A 17,422-nucleotide genomic window follows, 5' to 3' on the forward strand; every position below is an offset into this window, starting at 1 on the left:
TGACAAGGGGGGCAAGGACACCCAGTGGAGAAAGGATAGTCTTTTTAAAAAATGATGCTTGGAAAACTGGAAGAACACATGCAGAACAATGAAATAGATCTCAATCTCACATCACTCTCAAAATTAATTCAAAATGGATCCATGACTTAAACATTAGACGTTATACCATAACACTAGAAGAAAACATAGGTAAGAAGCTCATCTATATTGGCCTTGGCAATGCTTTTTTGGACATGATGTTAGAATCACAAACAACAAAAGCAAAAATCAACGACTGGGACTACATCAAACTCAAAAGCTTCTGAACAGCGTTAGAAACAGTTAATTAAATGAAAAGACAGCAATTAAAAAATTGGCAGAAAAACTAAATAGACATTTTTCCAAAGAGGATGTGAGAAGGCACCTAAGAAGTTACTCAATATCACTAATCACACGGGAGATGTATATAAAAACAACAACGAGACATCCCCCTCACACCTGTTAGAATGTCCATCATCAAGAAGAGAGGAGACAACAGGTGCTAGCAAGGATGCGGTGAAAAGGGAATTCTGTTAGTGGGAAACATTCTGTTCAACATCATTTCACTATCACATTGGTGAGAGGCTGTGGAAACTTAACTCTTGCTTATTTCAATTAGACGATGTTACACATTGTTTTACTTAAAGTCATAGAACCTATTGATAGTGATAAGTAAGACATCCTGTATACACAATAGAATATTATTCAGTCACAAGAAAGGAGGATATTCTGTCATTTGCAAGAACTAGGATGGACTTGAACAGCTTATGCCTAGTGAAATTAGTAAGACAGAGAAAGACAAGTAATGTGTGATATCATTTATATGTAGAACATAAAGAAGTCAAACCTATAAAATAAACTTAAAAAAACAACAGCAAAATGATGATTACCAGGTAATGGGGATGAAGGAATAATATTGATGGTATTTAAAGGTACAAACTTATAATGAATAATAAAATCCATAGAGATTTAATGTACAGTATATTGAATACAGATAATATTATACTATAAGCATGTAATGTGATAAACACTATTACAGTGGCAGCCATATTAAAACTATGAACATATCAATGTAGCATGTTGTACACTTGAAATTTTCACAGTTACACATCAAATTTATCCTGTAAAAATACTTTGAAGTTAAACACACACACACAACAAAGAAATATTTTCTAGATAAATAGTGCTTTATCAGGGATACCTTTTCCCTTCAGGACTATTAACATTATGAAGTCAACTGTGGTATAAAGACAAAGGCATTGAATTAAGAAACAAATGCTTTTCATTTCTTCCTCATTCATCCATTCAACTAATGAATATTTGTTGGGGACATTCTGAATCCTAAGCACTTTCCTGGGGGCCAGGGATGTAGAGATGAGTACCTGACCTCAAGGTTGTGTGATCACATAGACTGATAAGTTTTATCTTTACTAGGTAGTAATTGTGAAATCTGAGAAAAATCATTTTGCTTTTCTAAGTTTTATTTCACTTTTCTGTAAAATAATGGGTGGGGAGGGTGTATGGGGTTATCCCTGCCCAGAGACTGTGAATCTAAGTGAACATAGCAATAGATTATAGTGGGCTTCAGGGCTGACTACATGACCTCTGTTTGCATCTATTAACTTACATGAGGAACTCATAGTATACCAATTAAAGATCACAGTCTGTGGAGTTTAAATACCTCGGTTTAAGTTCCTAGCTCCTCCACTTCTCAGCTACGTAAACATGAACCAGTTTCTTAATCTCCTTGTGCCTTCATTTCCCCCTAATTACAATGAGGACAATACTAGTTGTGGGGGATTAATTGATGACATAGTCCTTGGACCTCATGGAGCTCTGTGCCTACCACTTTGTGTACACTGAATAACAAAGATGATGACGAAACTAGATTTTCTTCAGAGAAAGACGGATGAGTATTTTTGTTGGGTCAAGGACTTAAGGAAAGGTGAGGGCAAAGGGGTAAGAATGGAGGAGCATAGACAAGTGCAACCCTCCCATGTGGCCCCCACAGAAGGAGTTTAGCTATGGCAGGTGGGGGAGGGTCTACAAGGGTAGGGCCAGAAAGTAAAGTTGTCATTGAATGACCTCATTGTAGACTTTAAATAAAATTAGCACTGGCATGTCAGAGTGAGAAATCATGGCTCAGGGCCAGAGAACGAGGCACTTGCCTTTCTTCTTCATGAACTCAGAACAATCTGCTAATATGAGAGAGGGAGATACGTGTGTGGGTAGGTATGTATGCATACATGCTATGTATAATAATAAATTAGTATAAGGACTTGGATCCTTTGATTATGGAGGTTGAGAAGTACCATGATTTATCATATATAAGTGGAAACCCAGAAAAATCAGGGGTGTAATTTGAATCTGAGTCCAAAGACCTAAGAACCAGGAGAATCTATAATGTAAGTTGCAGTCTGTATTCAAACCATCAGTTCTCACCTAAGTGCCAGCTTGAGGACCAGGGAATGCTGGTGTCCCAGCTCAGCCAGCCAGGCAGAGAGCAAAGTCCCCGTCTTTTGTCTTTTTGTTTTACCCAGGCCTTCAATAGATTGGGTGGCGCCCACCCATGTGGGAAAAGGTCAATCTGCTTCTCTCAGTCTAGCCACATGAATGCCAACCTATCTGGAAGCACTCTTACGTATGCACCCAGAAGTAACATTTTACTAAATATCTGTGGCTCTGTTGACACAGAAAATAAACCATCATAGGCAGAACAGGAGGCCTGGAAGAAAGCACTGTTTCTACAGCAATCCCAAATTTCACAAAAAAACTTTCACCAGGTTAAACGTTATTCCTTCAAGCATCGTCAACCATGAGCAGAAGTTGAGGAACAGGAACCAGGACAGAAGTGCTAGAGCATGAAGACACACATTACACCGTGACTGTCGCTGAGAGGGAGGCGCTTTTTAGGGAACCCTCCAAAGTCATTAACATGCACATCGTCAGTGGAATTAAGGCAAAGGATTAGAAATATATACATCTGGGAATTAATAAGAATACAATTTAATTTGTACCACAGGTAAAGTCTGATGGCACTCTATTTGGTTGACAGAAAACAAAGAGCATGCATAAAGGATAATATTGGTGCATGTCATAGTAGTTACTATATATGCCCATTTCTACATTACCTTTGACACCTTCCTATTTCTGCTCTGTGCTTTCCTAACTATTTTATAAATCCATCAGCTGACCTTATTACAAAAAAAAGGAAAATTAAAGAATGCAATTTAGGTCTGTGCTAAAGCACTTAAAACTGCTCAATTTACAACTCTCAATAAATATTAACTGACTTATTTCAGAAAGGATTTAAGGCAACTTATAATGATACCTATGAAACCACAATATTTAAAAAAAAAAGTAAAGAAGTCCAAGGTAAAAAACAAAACACAGTCAAGAAAATTAAACTGAAATTTGAACTAAGATTATACCTCATATGTCTTGTATATTTGTTAGAGGTAGGTTATAAATTTCTTTTTATGAATCATGGTAGTTAAGTTAAAAAAACCCCACTGGAATCTTGATTAGTTATATGTGTCAACATCCTTAAAAAAACCCTAATTTTTCTGAAAACGTATAGTTAGTCCTTGTACTGAAATCTAAGGGACATTTTTTCCATGAAAACAAGACCATGCTACATAGTGAGCATCAACCGTATCGTAAATATGATGATGAGACTCTTAGACATGTTTATTCTAAGTTTAAATGTAGACTCAGAGGTAATAGGAAAACCAAGATCAGTAAATTCTCATCTTTGAGGCATCAAACAATGTGCTGCATGTGCGTTGACTCCCTGCAGGTCTGGCTTCCTCCCAGGATGACGTTTAGAATATCTACAGCAATCAGGCACTCTTTAGGAATGTCATAGTTTACAATCACCACTGTTAAATGTTGTCAGGGAAAGTCTCAGGTTCTACTCCCGCGCAGTGCCCTGGGGAATTGAGGTAATTGTCATGTAAACTCCAGTAAAAGAACAACAGTAACATCAAAACAATGTCAGTGGTGTCTTAATTATTAGAATCTTTTTGATTAGGGTTCATTCTGGCAGAACGCTAAAATGGTTCTTAGACTTCTGCCTACAGTCATTGTTACAGTAATTTCTTCCACGTGAATGTGGGTAGGGCATGTAAAGACGATGGACATCATTCTTGGGATTAGATTACATAGTAATATGGCAAGCAAAGGTGAAAAGATTTGCAGATGAAATTAAAGCTGCCATCAGGAGATATTAATATAACCAAAAAGAAGATAATCCTGGGTGGGCTTCACCTAATCAGACAAGCACTTTCTAAAAGAGTCAAGGTGGGCCCTGGCCAGTTAACTCAATGGTAGAGCATCAGCCCAGCATGTGGATGTCCCAGGTTTGCTTCTAGGTCAGGGCACACAGGAGAAGAGACCATTTGCTTCTCCACCCCTCCCCCTCACCTCTCTCTCTCTCTCTCTCTCTCTCTCTCTCAATTTGGCCCTGGGCACTGATGATAGCTTCATGACTTCACCTTAGGTACTGAAATAGCTCTGTTGCTGAGCAACAGAACAGCAGCCCCAGATGGGCAGAGCATTGCCCTATAAAGGGCTTGCTGGGTGAATCCCAGTTGGGGTACATGCAGGAGACTATTTCTTTGCCTCCTCACCTCTCACTTAATAAAAATAAAAATAAAAGACTCAAGGTAGCAGCAGCAATTTGCCGTTTGTGGAGAGAGCCATGTATCCTGGACATAAAGGTGACCTGTTGGAGATGAGAGCAACTCCTAGCCAACAGCCAGAAAGACAACAGGGACTTCAGTCCTACATCCACAGGTAGCTGAATTCTGTCAACAGCTTGAGCTTATAAATGGATTCTTACCTAGTCAGGACTCCAAGTGAGAAATTAGCCCACTCATTGATTTCAGTATTAAGCAGAGAACCCCGTTGACCTGTGGCCAGACATTAAGCTTAAAGAACTCTAAGATAATAAATGGGTGCTGTTTTGAGAATTTGTTACACAACAATAAAAAATAAATACAAGGATATTTAAGTCAAAATTACAACTAGACAGTAACTGTGTTCAGTCCTATATAGAAGAAACAAAATGTTATCTTTAAATTTACTTCAGTGTATTACTAATCAAAATCTGATAGCAGTTATAAACAATGGGCTAACAGAACATTTAATGATTGTTAAGCAAGTATGTTGTGAACACTTAAAATAACATTTCCTTGAAATAAATTGATAGAAGATTTAGAGATATGTGGCAATGACGAAATATGTTAGATGCTTCCAGGCTTTGAAAATTAAAACAAGAGTGGGTTCTTCTGAGGTTTCTGTTTCGATCCTGTGGATTTTAGCAATTGTGGTCTCTCACAACTGTTTGGGAAGATGAAACACAGAGAGAATAACACAGAGGAAAAAGAATGAGTTGTTAGAAGTCAGCTAAACATTTTAAGAAACCTTTTACCTAATCTAAGGTGAAGTGATATGATGTACAAGAAACACTATTTGATGCATGCAATGAGCACTCACAATGACAAGAGTAGGAACACCTTGAAGCACTCCTGCAGGGAGAATGAAGAAAATCAAGGAGTAAGGTCTCTGTAATACCCCAGTGTGACTTTTAGAAAGTTAGGTTAGGGGAGAAGGAACCAGTGTCCAGAAATAGAGCAGTCCTTGCTTCATGCAAAAGCCCAACTGACTCAGACAAATTGTTTAGGAAATGTTGATCAGAATGAGACTTCCATTCATAGTGGTTAATTAGCACCCAATTAAGTCAGTCAGGACCTCTGTTGATGCTAGAACTCCCCCGTCTTTGTATCTGATGTCTTGCCCACTGCCTCTTGGGGCTTCACGGCTGGGCCTATGGACAGCGATCAAATGTCAATGGGCTGCATGCATTGATGAGAAATAAAAGGGAGGCTGCCCAGAGTACAGAGAAACACAAAACAAACTCTCTGGTCTCAGGCAGTCTTAAAGCAAGATTCTGAGTTGCTGCTCCCGCCAACAATAAAAATCCTCTAATGGGACCCCCTATAGCCCCCCTGAGCTGGCCAGGCTGCTGATGGCTTTGGGGCTTACTGCACTCCTACAGCTAATATAAACACGCTAATGCAGTGAGAGCAAGAAAGAGAATTCAGAAGAGAGGCATGCAACAATGGTGATCAAGTCCAAAATAAGAGAAAAGAGAGGAAAAGAGAGGGAGGGGGTGGGGGTGGTGATGAGGTGTCTTTTCTGTCAGCCTTCTAGATGCGACAATCCATTGTTGAGAAGAGTTAGAATTCTATGGCCATGCGGTTTCTGCTAAAAAGTTCAAACCTGTATTATCCTGTTAATAATTCATTGGTCTGAGGCGTCAGTTGTGCAGAGCTGTTTTCACAAAACTACATATGAATGGCACGTTAATATTCTTAAAAAACAATAATCATTAAGTTGGGAAAGGGTTGCTTGAATCTCCAAGGACTAATAATACCTTTTAATGTGTCAAAGATTTTTGTAGTAACTTTTCATTGTTTTCATAATAAAAACTCGATGAGGTAAACAGAGGTAGCATCATTATTTTTACTTGAAAGGCAGGAAAATTGGCCTGAGGGGGTTAAGAAATGCAGTCAGCCGAAGTGACAAGCAGAAGCTGGTTAGAGAAGCCAGAGTTTTCTCCCAAGACAATACTTTGTCACGGGATTACATTTTCTTGCTTAAAAGAAAATAAAACACTATCATTAGGGTCAAGAAAAAGCCATTTCCCAGGAATAGTATAAATTTTATTTCTAACTATAAGGATATTATTTTGGTGTTGGAGATTAAGCAATTTATCTCTGTCAGGAAAAGTAGAAAAAAAAATCCCAGGCCAGTGAAAACCATTCTGCAATGAACTTAACAATCAGATTTCTGAATTACTCTGCACCTCCTCCCACACTCTGAACTCTTTAGAGAGCTGTGTTTTGGTGAATCAAATAGCCCCATTAATGTAGAGTGTGTATCTAACAAGATGAATAATTATATGGTGAAATACACTAAAACTCAAACAATAGAGTTGATTTTGACATTTGTAATTTTGATACTTACTCTTGATTGCTTATGAGTGAGCTCAGAGCTATATGACGTGAACTTTGTAATTTCATTTGGTAACCCTTTGTATTATCTGCAACTAACTTGGTAAAGAGGCAATTGTGTGTAGTGCTATAATAGTTCATTGACTTTTTCTTCTGATGATATAAAATCATCCCTAAGTATCTTAGTGCTATTGTTACGAATGCAATTTTACTGCACTGTGTCCAGTAGGTGTGTCTAGGCATTGGGTAGTGATACAAATGCCAGATTAAACCAGTTTTTTCTCCATTGGGGAGAAACAGAAGCAGCATTTTAAATGTTAGTGTAAATTAAGTATGGGGTGGTGTGTGTGTGTGTGTGTGTGTGTGTAGTTAAAAAATACTTCTCCCTGTATAGCCTTTTTAGGTCATCAATAAAGGGTGTGTGTGCGTGAGCGTGTGTGTGTGTGATTGCAAGTCCCAGGGGTTGTTTCTTTGTTCCCAATCTCTCTGATGATTCTGTGGCTTTGGAATTGGTGACCCCACCCACTGTGAGCTGTCTTCCTGCCCTGGCTACTCTGAAATAAGACCCTGCTTAGCCTCCTGCCTCTCTGAGTAACCCTTGCTTCCTTTGCTGAGTCCTTTTTAACCACTGACACAACTTTGGATGTTTGGACCTCATGTGTATGTATTCGTTTTGCAACTTCATTGATGTCTTTCAAACTTGCATTTCCGGAACTTTCTCTTTTTTTTTAATTATTTTTATTTATTTATTCATTTTTTTAGAGGGGAGAGAGAGAGAGAGAAGGGGGGAGGAGCAGGAAGCTTCAACTCCCATATGTGCCTTGACCAGGCAAGCCCGGGGTTTTGAACCAGCAACCTCAGCATTCCAGGTCGATGCTTTATCCACTGCGCCACCACAGGTCAGGCTGAACTTTCTCTTCTAATCTCTGGCTCTCTGTAGATGCCAGCTGATATCTGAACATGGGGGTCTCTGCTGGGACTGCACACTGAGCATGTGCAAAGGTCAACCACGATCTTTCCCATCTTACATCTCTATCGGTTCTTCTCTGGGACTGAAAGGAAGAAGTTCTCTGTAACTCATACCTTTCCTTGACATATGTCGTTAGTAAGTAGTCAATGCAAGCTCGTATTTTATTAGAATTTTTAACCATATTTTACTTCCATCTAGATATTCACTTTGCTGCGGTAAAATTACGTAGAGGAACTCCCTCCTGCCCAACCAATGCCAACCTGATCTTGATCCACCCACCACCTTGATGAAGTGTCTCTTCTACTCTGACACCTGTGATAGCTCCCTATTTCTCATCAAAGGAAGTTTAGGTTGCTTGACCTGGGCTGAAGCTTCCCATGACCGGATCCTGCCCTACCTGTGCTACCTGTTTGCGTTTCCTCTCTCACATACACCTTTGTCTTCCATCAGGAAAGTCTCCGCTGTTCCTGTGAGCATGTCACTGTCCTTCTGTGCTGTGTCATTGCTTTGATGGCTGACTTGCTCGGCCTTCTCCCTCATCTTCTTACCTCCGCACCCCCCACCTTTCTTCCAAATTCTACCTCAAGTGCCACTTCCCAATGACAGTTGTCCTGCATAAATATGACCTTCTCTGAAGTTGATCTAAAATTAATAGGATGTAGCATGTATATCCTACAGGATATTACTGAATCATGTTGTGTCCTATATTTTAGTTCAGATTGGAAATCCTCAGAGGCAGGAGCCTAATAATAGGTATATCTGATCTGGCTCCTAGATTAATGGAAATAAAACAGGTGGTCAATAATTAATAGCTGATTGAAAATGCTGATTTCTCAGATTTCCTGGTCATTCACATTTTTTTAATATCCCACCTTGTCATTTGGAAAAATAAAGTGGTACCTCAAAGCTTTAAGGAAAAATGAAATTATGTTCTCTTATTTAGTTAAGAACATAGCTTTCCAGTTCACCTTTGGGGAAAGAGAACAGACATTAAAGCCTTGATTTTTTTTTTTAATTAATGGAAATCATTCCACAGGTCTGGCCCTAAGTCTATTCTAATTTATTAACAGGAAACACCTGAGACTAATTGCTTTCTGGCCACAGAACCCCATTTTATTATTTTTAAAAAGACTTTTCTATTTAAATACACATATAGCTTTGATAAATATTGTAATCACTTATGTTTAGAAAATATAACACTCTTTGTTTCTATGGCTGGCTGAAATTCTTTAATTAAAGGTGATTTTAATTTGGAAATTCAAGATGTTACAAATTAAACTCTACTGTGCTTAACTTAGAGGAGAAGGAAAGTATTTGAAGTGTGGTCTGGGTGTTCTATAAGCTATGGAAAAAATGCCCAGTATAATCTTAATATAGTCATTAAACTTAAACTTCTTCTGTGTATTTACAAAAGTAAAATTTACTTTGTGGCTGTAGTTGAGTAGTTTACATTCTTCCAGATTTTTCACGTTCAAGTTCTTTGATGTTTTAGATGTGTCAGGCGTATCTCATATTATGTAGCATAACTTTTATGCATTGAAATGAGTTTAAATTGTTATTTTTGTTTAATTCTGGCTAATTCAATATTGGAGTTCGAGAATTGTGTTGCCAATTGTTATACGGGTTTGAGTGGAGTTGGTGAAGAGTTGGGGAAGGTGAAGGGGAAACAAAAAACAACAAGGTAAATCAGGCATCATTAAAGCAACTCCCTAGCTCTCTCGTAAGGTGGACTAGCCCTCCTAATAGAATCTACAGCTGAGTAAGAGTGAGTGTGACACATTATCTGTGGGCTGTGACCTTACATTATTGGAAGATCAACTTACGCTCAATGGAAGGGCAGCATTTTGGGCGGCACTTTAGTGCACGTCTCAGGATTTCCACTTTATACTTGGCAAGAATCCACTCTAGACACACCCATTTTTTCTCCACGATCTAGTGGTGAGACACAGAGTGTGAGGAGAAATGGAGAAACCTGAAACTCTCTTTATAGAAGTCGTTTGATAGGTCTGATGTAGAGGAACCGACTATTAGGAAAATAACTTCTGAACATTAATTATTGATTACACTGCTTGTACACAAATGCATGCTACCTGAAAAAAACTATTGGAGACATTAAGGATAGTGCTATAGTCTATTTTAAGAACGTGATTTTCAACTCTAGACCCCTGTCTTCTTCCTCAGAAATATAGGTATCAACTTGGCGTGCAGGCTTTCTTAGTCAACTTATGTGCACATATTCAGTCTTTTAAAAAACACATACATTATTTTATAATTACATTTCTAACAACTTTATTGAGATGCAATTCATACATCATACAATTCAGTCATTTAAAGTGTACAATTTAATGAATGGGTATAGTCACAGAGTTGTGTGTCTGTCACCATAAGCCATATTAGAACATAACCCCCAAAAGAAACCCCACTCCTATTGGTTGTTACTTTTCTCAATCCTCATCCCTTCAACATCCCCCTCAGCACTAGGCAACCATTAATCTACTTTCTGTCTTCATAGATTTGCCTGTTCTGATGAGTTCATATAATGGAACCATATCATATGAGATCTTTGTGGTTGGCTTTTCATTTAGCATAATTTTCAAGGTTCTTCCATGTTAGAGCATGCAACTGTACTTTATTTTATTTTCTTACTGATAGCAATTTAGTTATTTCTACTTTGGGACTATTATAAATAATTCTGTAATGAACATTCATGCACAAGTTTTTGTATGGACGTATGTTTTCTTTTTTTCTTGCCTGTATACCTAGAAGTGAAATTGCTGGGCCATGATGATCACTCTACGTTTAATGTTCTGAGATTGCCAGACTGTTTGCCAAAGTGGATGCACCATTTATATTCCCACCCAAAGGGTACCAGGGTTCCACTTTCTCTGCATCTTCACCAACACTTGTTATTATAACAATTGTATTTTCAAAAGATACCATTATATTTTTGATGGGTTTAGAATCTTGGTATGTACTTCAGTTGTTTAATAGCTGCAAGTTCCTCTATACTATAAAATACAATAACTTCATTAGTTATTCTTCTTTCCGTAGACTTCCAGCTTGTTTCCAACTTTTCACTGTTAAAAACAATACTACCTGTACAATGAACACCTTTGTGCAGAGTGTTGTTGTTGTTATAGATATATAAAAGTATTTCTCTAGGATGGAAAACTAGAAATCAAATTACTCTTACAAAGAATACTTATTTTAAAATATATGCCCAAATGGTCAAAATATACTGTTAAAGTGGCTGCCCAAAGGAAAACTATTTATGTTTTTGTAAAACTAACATATCAAATATATGCTATCTCAATTTACATTTCCCAGATTGCCAGTTATTAAACATCATTTGTGTATTGGGCATGTGTTTTGTTTAACCATTACCAATGTATTTTTTTACATCTTACTGTTAATTGGTGTTAAAATATGTTTTCATATTAATCTTTTGTCCATTATGTATTAGTTTGTTACTTATATTTTAATTGAGAAATAAACTTATGTTTATATATAACAAAATCAACTTTATCCTTTTGCTTTTTTGTCTGAGTTAGATGATTATTTCTAGTTTAAACTTATAAATACACTTTCCTACACTTTCTTCAGTACTTTTATAGTTTTATGACTAATTATTTGAATTACTCAAGATTAATTTTACTTAAAGGTATAAAGTAGAAACCTGACCTTTTCTTAAAAAGAATAAACTATTCAACATAATTAAGAAAATTGTTTTGAGCAAATATAATATGCTAGGCATAGTTCTATGGGGTAGGAATCCAGTCAAAAATATGACCTAGTTGCTCCTATCAGGAACAATTTTTCAGTGCTATTTACTGAATAGGTCATTCTTTTTGGCTAATTTGTAAAGCCACATTTATCACATTTTAAAGACACACACACACACACATACACACACACACACACACACACACACACACCCCACACACACACTTACACAGATATGGAAGCCATGGAATACACCACTCAGATCTGCTGCAGAAAGCTAGTTGACTGACTGACAGTCCCAGCTGCCAATCCTTAGGATCCACCCCATTCTCCTGGGCAACTCCCACTCAGCCCCAATCAGTGGCTAAGCATAAAGCAAGCTCATTCTGTGAATCCTAGGCTTTCTCAGATGGGCAGTTTTAACTCAGAAGCTCCCCACGGCCCTGCCTGAAAAGCTACTGGAAAATGTGTGGGCACGGCGCTGCAGTCTGAAGAGTCTGTCTACCCAAAGCTTCCTCCTGCTTTCCTGTTACCGCCGGAACTGCAACATGATTGATGGCTTTCCCTGCCCACTCCTGCTTCTGCACTTCACTCTTCCCATGAGTCCCTCCAGGAGTTCTACTGCATGTCCTCAGTCCCTTATTGGCGTCTGCTTCTCAGAGGACCCTGACTTACACAGATCGAGAGGCTGACACCTCCTCCCTTGTCAGTACCGGGAGGCAGGCCAGGATCCCGACAGGGGAGCAGAGGAAGCCACTCTCTGTGGGAGACGTACGACACACTTCATGGCAGCAGTTCTAAGTTCAAGATCATCGACAAGCCCCTAGACCTGCCTCATGATGTCAAACGTCACTTTGCTGTTGAATGAGGGGGTTCTCATTATTCTGGAATGATTGACCTTGTCGAACCCCTGTGTGGAGCTGTCACCTGGAAGGCCCTCTTTGTCCTATGACAGTTAAGGCAACCTTCCTCCACCAGCATCAGGATGAAGACGGCCAGCACGATGCCTCTGAGATGCAGGCTTTGAACTAGGAAGTGCAATATCACAATTTTCAGAGCTCAGAGAAAGGGTCGGGCTCCACTCAGGTGGCCACCGAAAACCAGTGGGGGGACATCCGTTTCTCTAGCTGTGTGTCTCCTCACCCCTTGGCGCAGGGTGCGACCCAGTCTTCCCAACCACCCTAAAGACGGGAAATGGATGTGGGAGGCATATCTGACCACAGCTGAGCTGCGGAGGCCGTGCCCCTCCCCCTCCACCAACCCCTTCATCCTCTCGGACTTCCCTGAGCCCCGGCAACCCTGCAGGGAATAGTTTTGCTCAGAGCATGTTTGTGGGACACTTAGCGATAGGCAGGCGTGCAGCCAGCCCATGTGGAAGGCCACCCCTGGCCCGGTGGAACTGGCCTTTGTTAAACTATTCCAGGGCCCTGTTGTCTGACTGCTCCAACAACATAGAAGGAAGCACACAAGTTCTGTGTTTCCTGGGCAATGAGGAGAGTTCTATTGCTTCTGTGGAAGGTTAATAGTTATCCAATGCCAACTCTACTGATAACCGAAAAAGCTGCCTAACTCTATGTTATGATGAACTTAGTGTAGCAAAGTAACAGTTTTAGCATGCACTGTGGGTCACTGTCCACAGCTTGGGGGCTGGACAGCGAGATAAAACCATTTGATTTTCCTGTGCAATGCTAGTTACATTGATAGGAAATAAAAAAAAACCTATGCATTTTATTGGAGTTTTGACATCAACATGCCCCAAATAAGCCAACTCTGGCCATGGAACTGCTATTTATGCAATCTTTTGAATTATAATCTACATCAAATTTATCACTTTTGTCAATCCATATGTTCCCAAAGTCCCAATAATGTCACCTCTTAAATTATACTTGACTCCCTTGATGGGAACCAACTTCAAATGAACCCTTCTCTCTTGCCCTATGAAAAAATTCCCAACCATGCATGCTTGCCTGTAATCTCCCTTTTCGATGCTTCCTTTGCTTTTCCTACAGGGTCCTCTTTAAAACATAACAAATCTGAGCTGGTGTTTCCATCCAGTGGCGTTCTCCCTGCGCCACAGAGCCCGAGCCCCTGGGACATCTCGCCCTGTCGGGTCAGCCCTGCTTCCTAGCCTGTCGTCACACACTGTCCCCTGAGCACCAGGGTTCCTGCATGCCAGACCAGTGTGTTTCCTCAACCCAGCACACGGTCTCGATCTTGCTGCTTTGTGCATAAAGTCATCTTCACTTGAAATACTACCTCCTTGTGCCATCTGCACGTGTCTAGTCCTGACATAGATGGTAAAACTGATGTGTGCCTGTACTAAATCTGTTCAGGAAGGAGCAGTGCGCATGAGCCCTGTGCACTACTTGGCTTTCTTGCATTTGGATATGAACAGTGACATCAGTATTAAGTTTTAAGTCTATTCCCAGCCCGTCTTCTCCATCATGTCTCTAGGTTTCCATATGAAATAATACCATTAAGGAAACAGAGACGAGGAACTCTGGCTTAGAATTGGAAAAACCTGTCATTGAATGCCACACAATGAATGTGTGTGTTTGTGTGTGTGTGTGTGTGTGTGTGTGTGTGTGTGTGTGTGTGTGTGTGAGAGAGAGAGAGACAGAAAGACAGAGAGAGGAACAAATAGTGACATACATAAGGAAGGGAGAGAGGTGAGAAGCATCAATTCTTCGTTGCAGCTCCTTACCTTAGTTGTTCATTGACTGCTTTCTCATATATGCCTTGACTGGGAGGCTATAGCACACCGAGTGACCCCTTGCTCAAGCCAGCGACCTTGGGCTCAAGCCAGTCACCTTGAGCTTCAAGCCAGTGACCTTGGTCTCAAGCCAGAGACCATGACATCATGTGTATGATCCCAAGCTCAAGCCAGCAACCCCACATTCAAGCTGGTGAGTCAGTACTCAAACTGGCGACCTCGGAGTTTTGAATCTGGTTCCTCCACCTCCCAGTCCGACTCTCTATCCACTGTGCCACTGCCTAGTCAGGCTGGATGCTAGTTTTTATAGTGACTAATTCTAAGACTCTAAAGCTCAGTTTTCCAACCCAAAGCAAAGTCAGCATTAGCACCTCAGTCATAGGGGTATGGGGATAATCAAGGTAATGCATATAGAGAGCACACAGTGCCTGTGTAAAATATGAACCCTAGAATATCACTTTATATCAAGATATGCTATTTCAAGTGTTTGCCATTTTTTATTTTATTTTATCCCTGGTCTTTGAAAGCAGTGACTCTGAGCCACATCAGCTACCCTAAGTGTCAGTCCTTGTACTCTAGGTTTGGTCTTCAAACCAGCAATAACACGTAACTCTGGAAGGTTGTAAAGATGCAGATTCATAGGCCCCACCAATATTGCTGAATCAAAGTTTACATTCTAATAAGATCTCCACATTATTTGCATGTACATTAAAATTTGAGAAACACTGAATTTTAGAGCACATTTCTTGTAAGCCTTCCACCTGATAGTATATATTTACTAAACTGAGCCACTCAACATGTGATTTCCTGACAAGTACTTAGTATGGTTATAGTAATAGGTAAATACAACAAAATAGTGTCCTCATGCACATCAAATATTGTATGTAGATTGCAGGAATCCTGGGAATATCAGGGGTTCACTGCCCACCTGTCCTATTCAACATCAGGTGGGATGTTAAGACCACTCTAATGCTGCTCTACTTGCCTATCCTTTGTTCCAGATTTCTGAGATATCTACAAATGTCACTGTTGGCCAGATAAAAATGTATTATGCTCACTTTGTTAAAGATGACGCTGCCCACATGGAGGCTGTTGCCCAGGTGAAATTAATGTGTGTCTCTGTGGGCAGGCAGGATCTTTGTAGCCTGGGGCTTGGTTTTGGGATTAAGCCTTTCCCACCCTTTTTGATGTGGGATGGTACAATCCCATCATGACTCAGAGAAGTGACTTTGTATTAAAGACTTCCCTATTTTGTATATTGGATTAAGGGTTTGGATTTCTACACTGTAAAATGGGGACGGAGCGGGAGCTTGCTCTCTTGGTTCCTGAGATTATCATTAGAGGAGAGAGCAGAGCAGAGAGCAGAGAAAGGCCATGTGGAGGAGGCCAGGAGAAGCAGCCAAGATGGCGGAGTGCTGAGTGAGATGCCAGTTTGTGTAGAGTTTGTATCTGGGAGAAGGAAGGAGATGGGGAACTGAGGAGAATAAAGCTGGTGAGCTAGAAACTTTTGATTCTAGGAAACTCAGATAAGTCAGTGGCTTTTGAGCACTGAATGTGAGTGGGTTTTGGAGCCCAGTGTGTGTTTTTACTTGCCCACCGGGTGCAAGCTAGGATTAAAGAAAATGGCCTATCAGTTCTTGGCTCCGTTGTTTCTTTACCGACTGTCCGAATCCAATGCAAACCTGCATGGGCCGGGCTGCTGTGATGGTGGTCCTGGCCTTAGATACTGGCTTTACAGTCACCCACTTCAGATTCCGCCTAGATCAATATTACACATATCTTTTTAACACATGTTACTTTCACACATCTTTAGACACATTCTTAGTAATCATGCCCTTAGTTACTTTGTGGCTAAATTTTTATACAGGCAAATGTGTCTTCAAGGTAAAATGATGTATATGTAGGACTACACTTAAATACTCTTCAGAAGACATTAACCCAATGTATTTTCAAAATACATGTGAACAGTATGAAAGGATATTAAAGGTTGCTACAATGTTAGTAGAAATCACATTACAATTATAAGTTGTGTGATGTAATTATAAATGTAGTGGTCATTTACAATTACACCATAGACATCATTTTGAGTCTAATTGATCCAGAATTGATTCTTAATTCTGATATAATTTACAATTAATTAACCCTGCATTATCTTAAAGAAAGCATTATTATTATTGAATAAGAGATTGAAGCTAAGGTATTTTTAAATTTGAAGATGTTTATGCACTTTAAAAAACCTATTTATTTGTCATGCTTTGAAATATTTCTCAACCAGTCAAGAGCCTTAAGGACCTTGACTTCATAAAAAAAATTCCTTTTAAATGGAATGTCTTCAAAACTATTATTGCAGTCTAGTCTTTTTTAAAAAAAATATTGTCATAACTTAAATTCTAATACTTTAATTTTCTTCAAGTTGTGATGATTAAGGTTTTTGTATATCTGCATTTTAACATTCCACTCATAAATTAGCATTTATAAGAGATTTTTTTCCCATTATTCATCTTTTGCAGTACAGATTTTTTTATAGGGAAAGAGAAAGAAAATATGTTCAGGATTAAGTGTGCTCAGGTATGGTATGTACTTCCTCTGATATTTGTGATTAAAATTGTGTTTTGAGGGGATAGTAAGGGATGAGAGGCCAGGGAAAGACAGTTGGAGATGGTCCATATCATCCTTTAAAATCATTTCCAATTCTAGATTGGCACCTCCCACCGGAACTACGGCTTTGAGCAGCACCTGCCTCCTGGAGACAGCCTGTTCTGGGTCAGCCAGTTGGGGGGACCATCCTTTGAAGACTTAGCTATGGATGTGCCAAGGGCAGTCACAGAGCATTCCACCACCTTATTTATTTCTCTCTTCAGCTGCACTTGCTGTTTGAGTTTCAGCTCACACAGTTCTCACCTACAAGGTAATGTCTTCTGACTCCTTTGTAACTTGCTGCCATGGATGCTTCTGAAATTGAGGCATAGAGGTGTCTGT

This window comes from Saccopteryx leptura, chromosome 1 (assembly GCF_036850995.1).
Source record: "Saccopteryx leptura isolate mSacLep1 chromosome 1, mSacLep1_pri_phased_curated, whole genome shotgun sequence".
NCBI classification, from domain to species: Eukaryota; Metazoa; Chordata; class Mammalia; order Chiroptera; family Emballonuridae; genus Saccopteryx; species Saccopteryx leptura.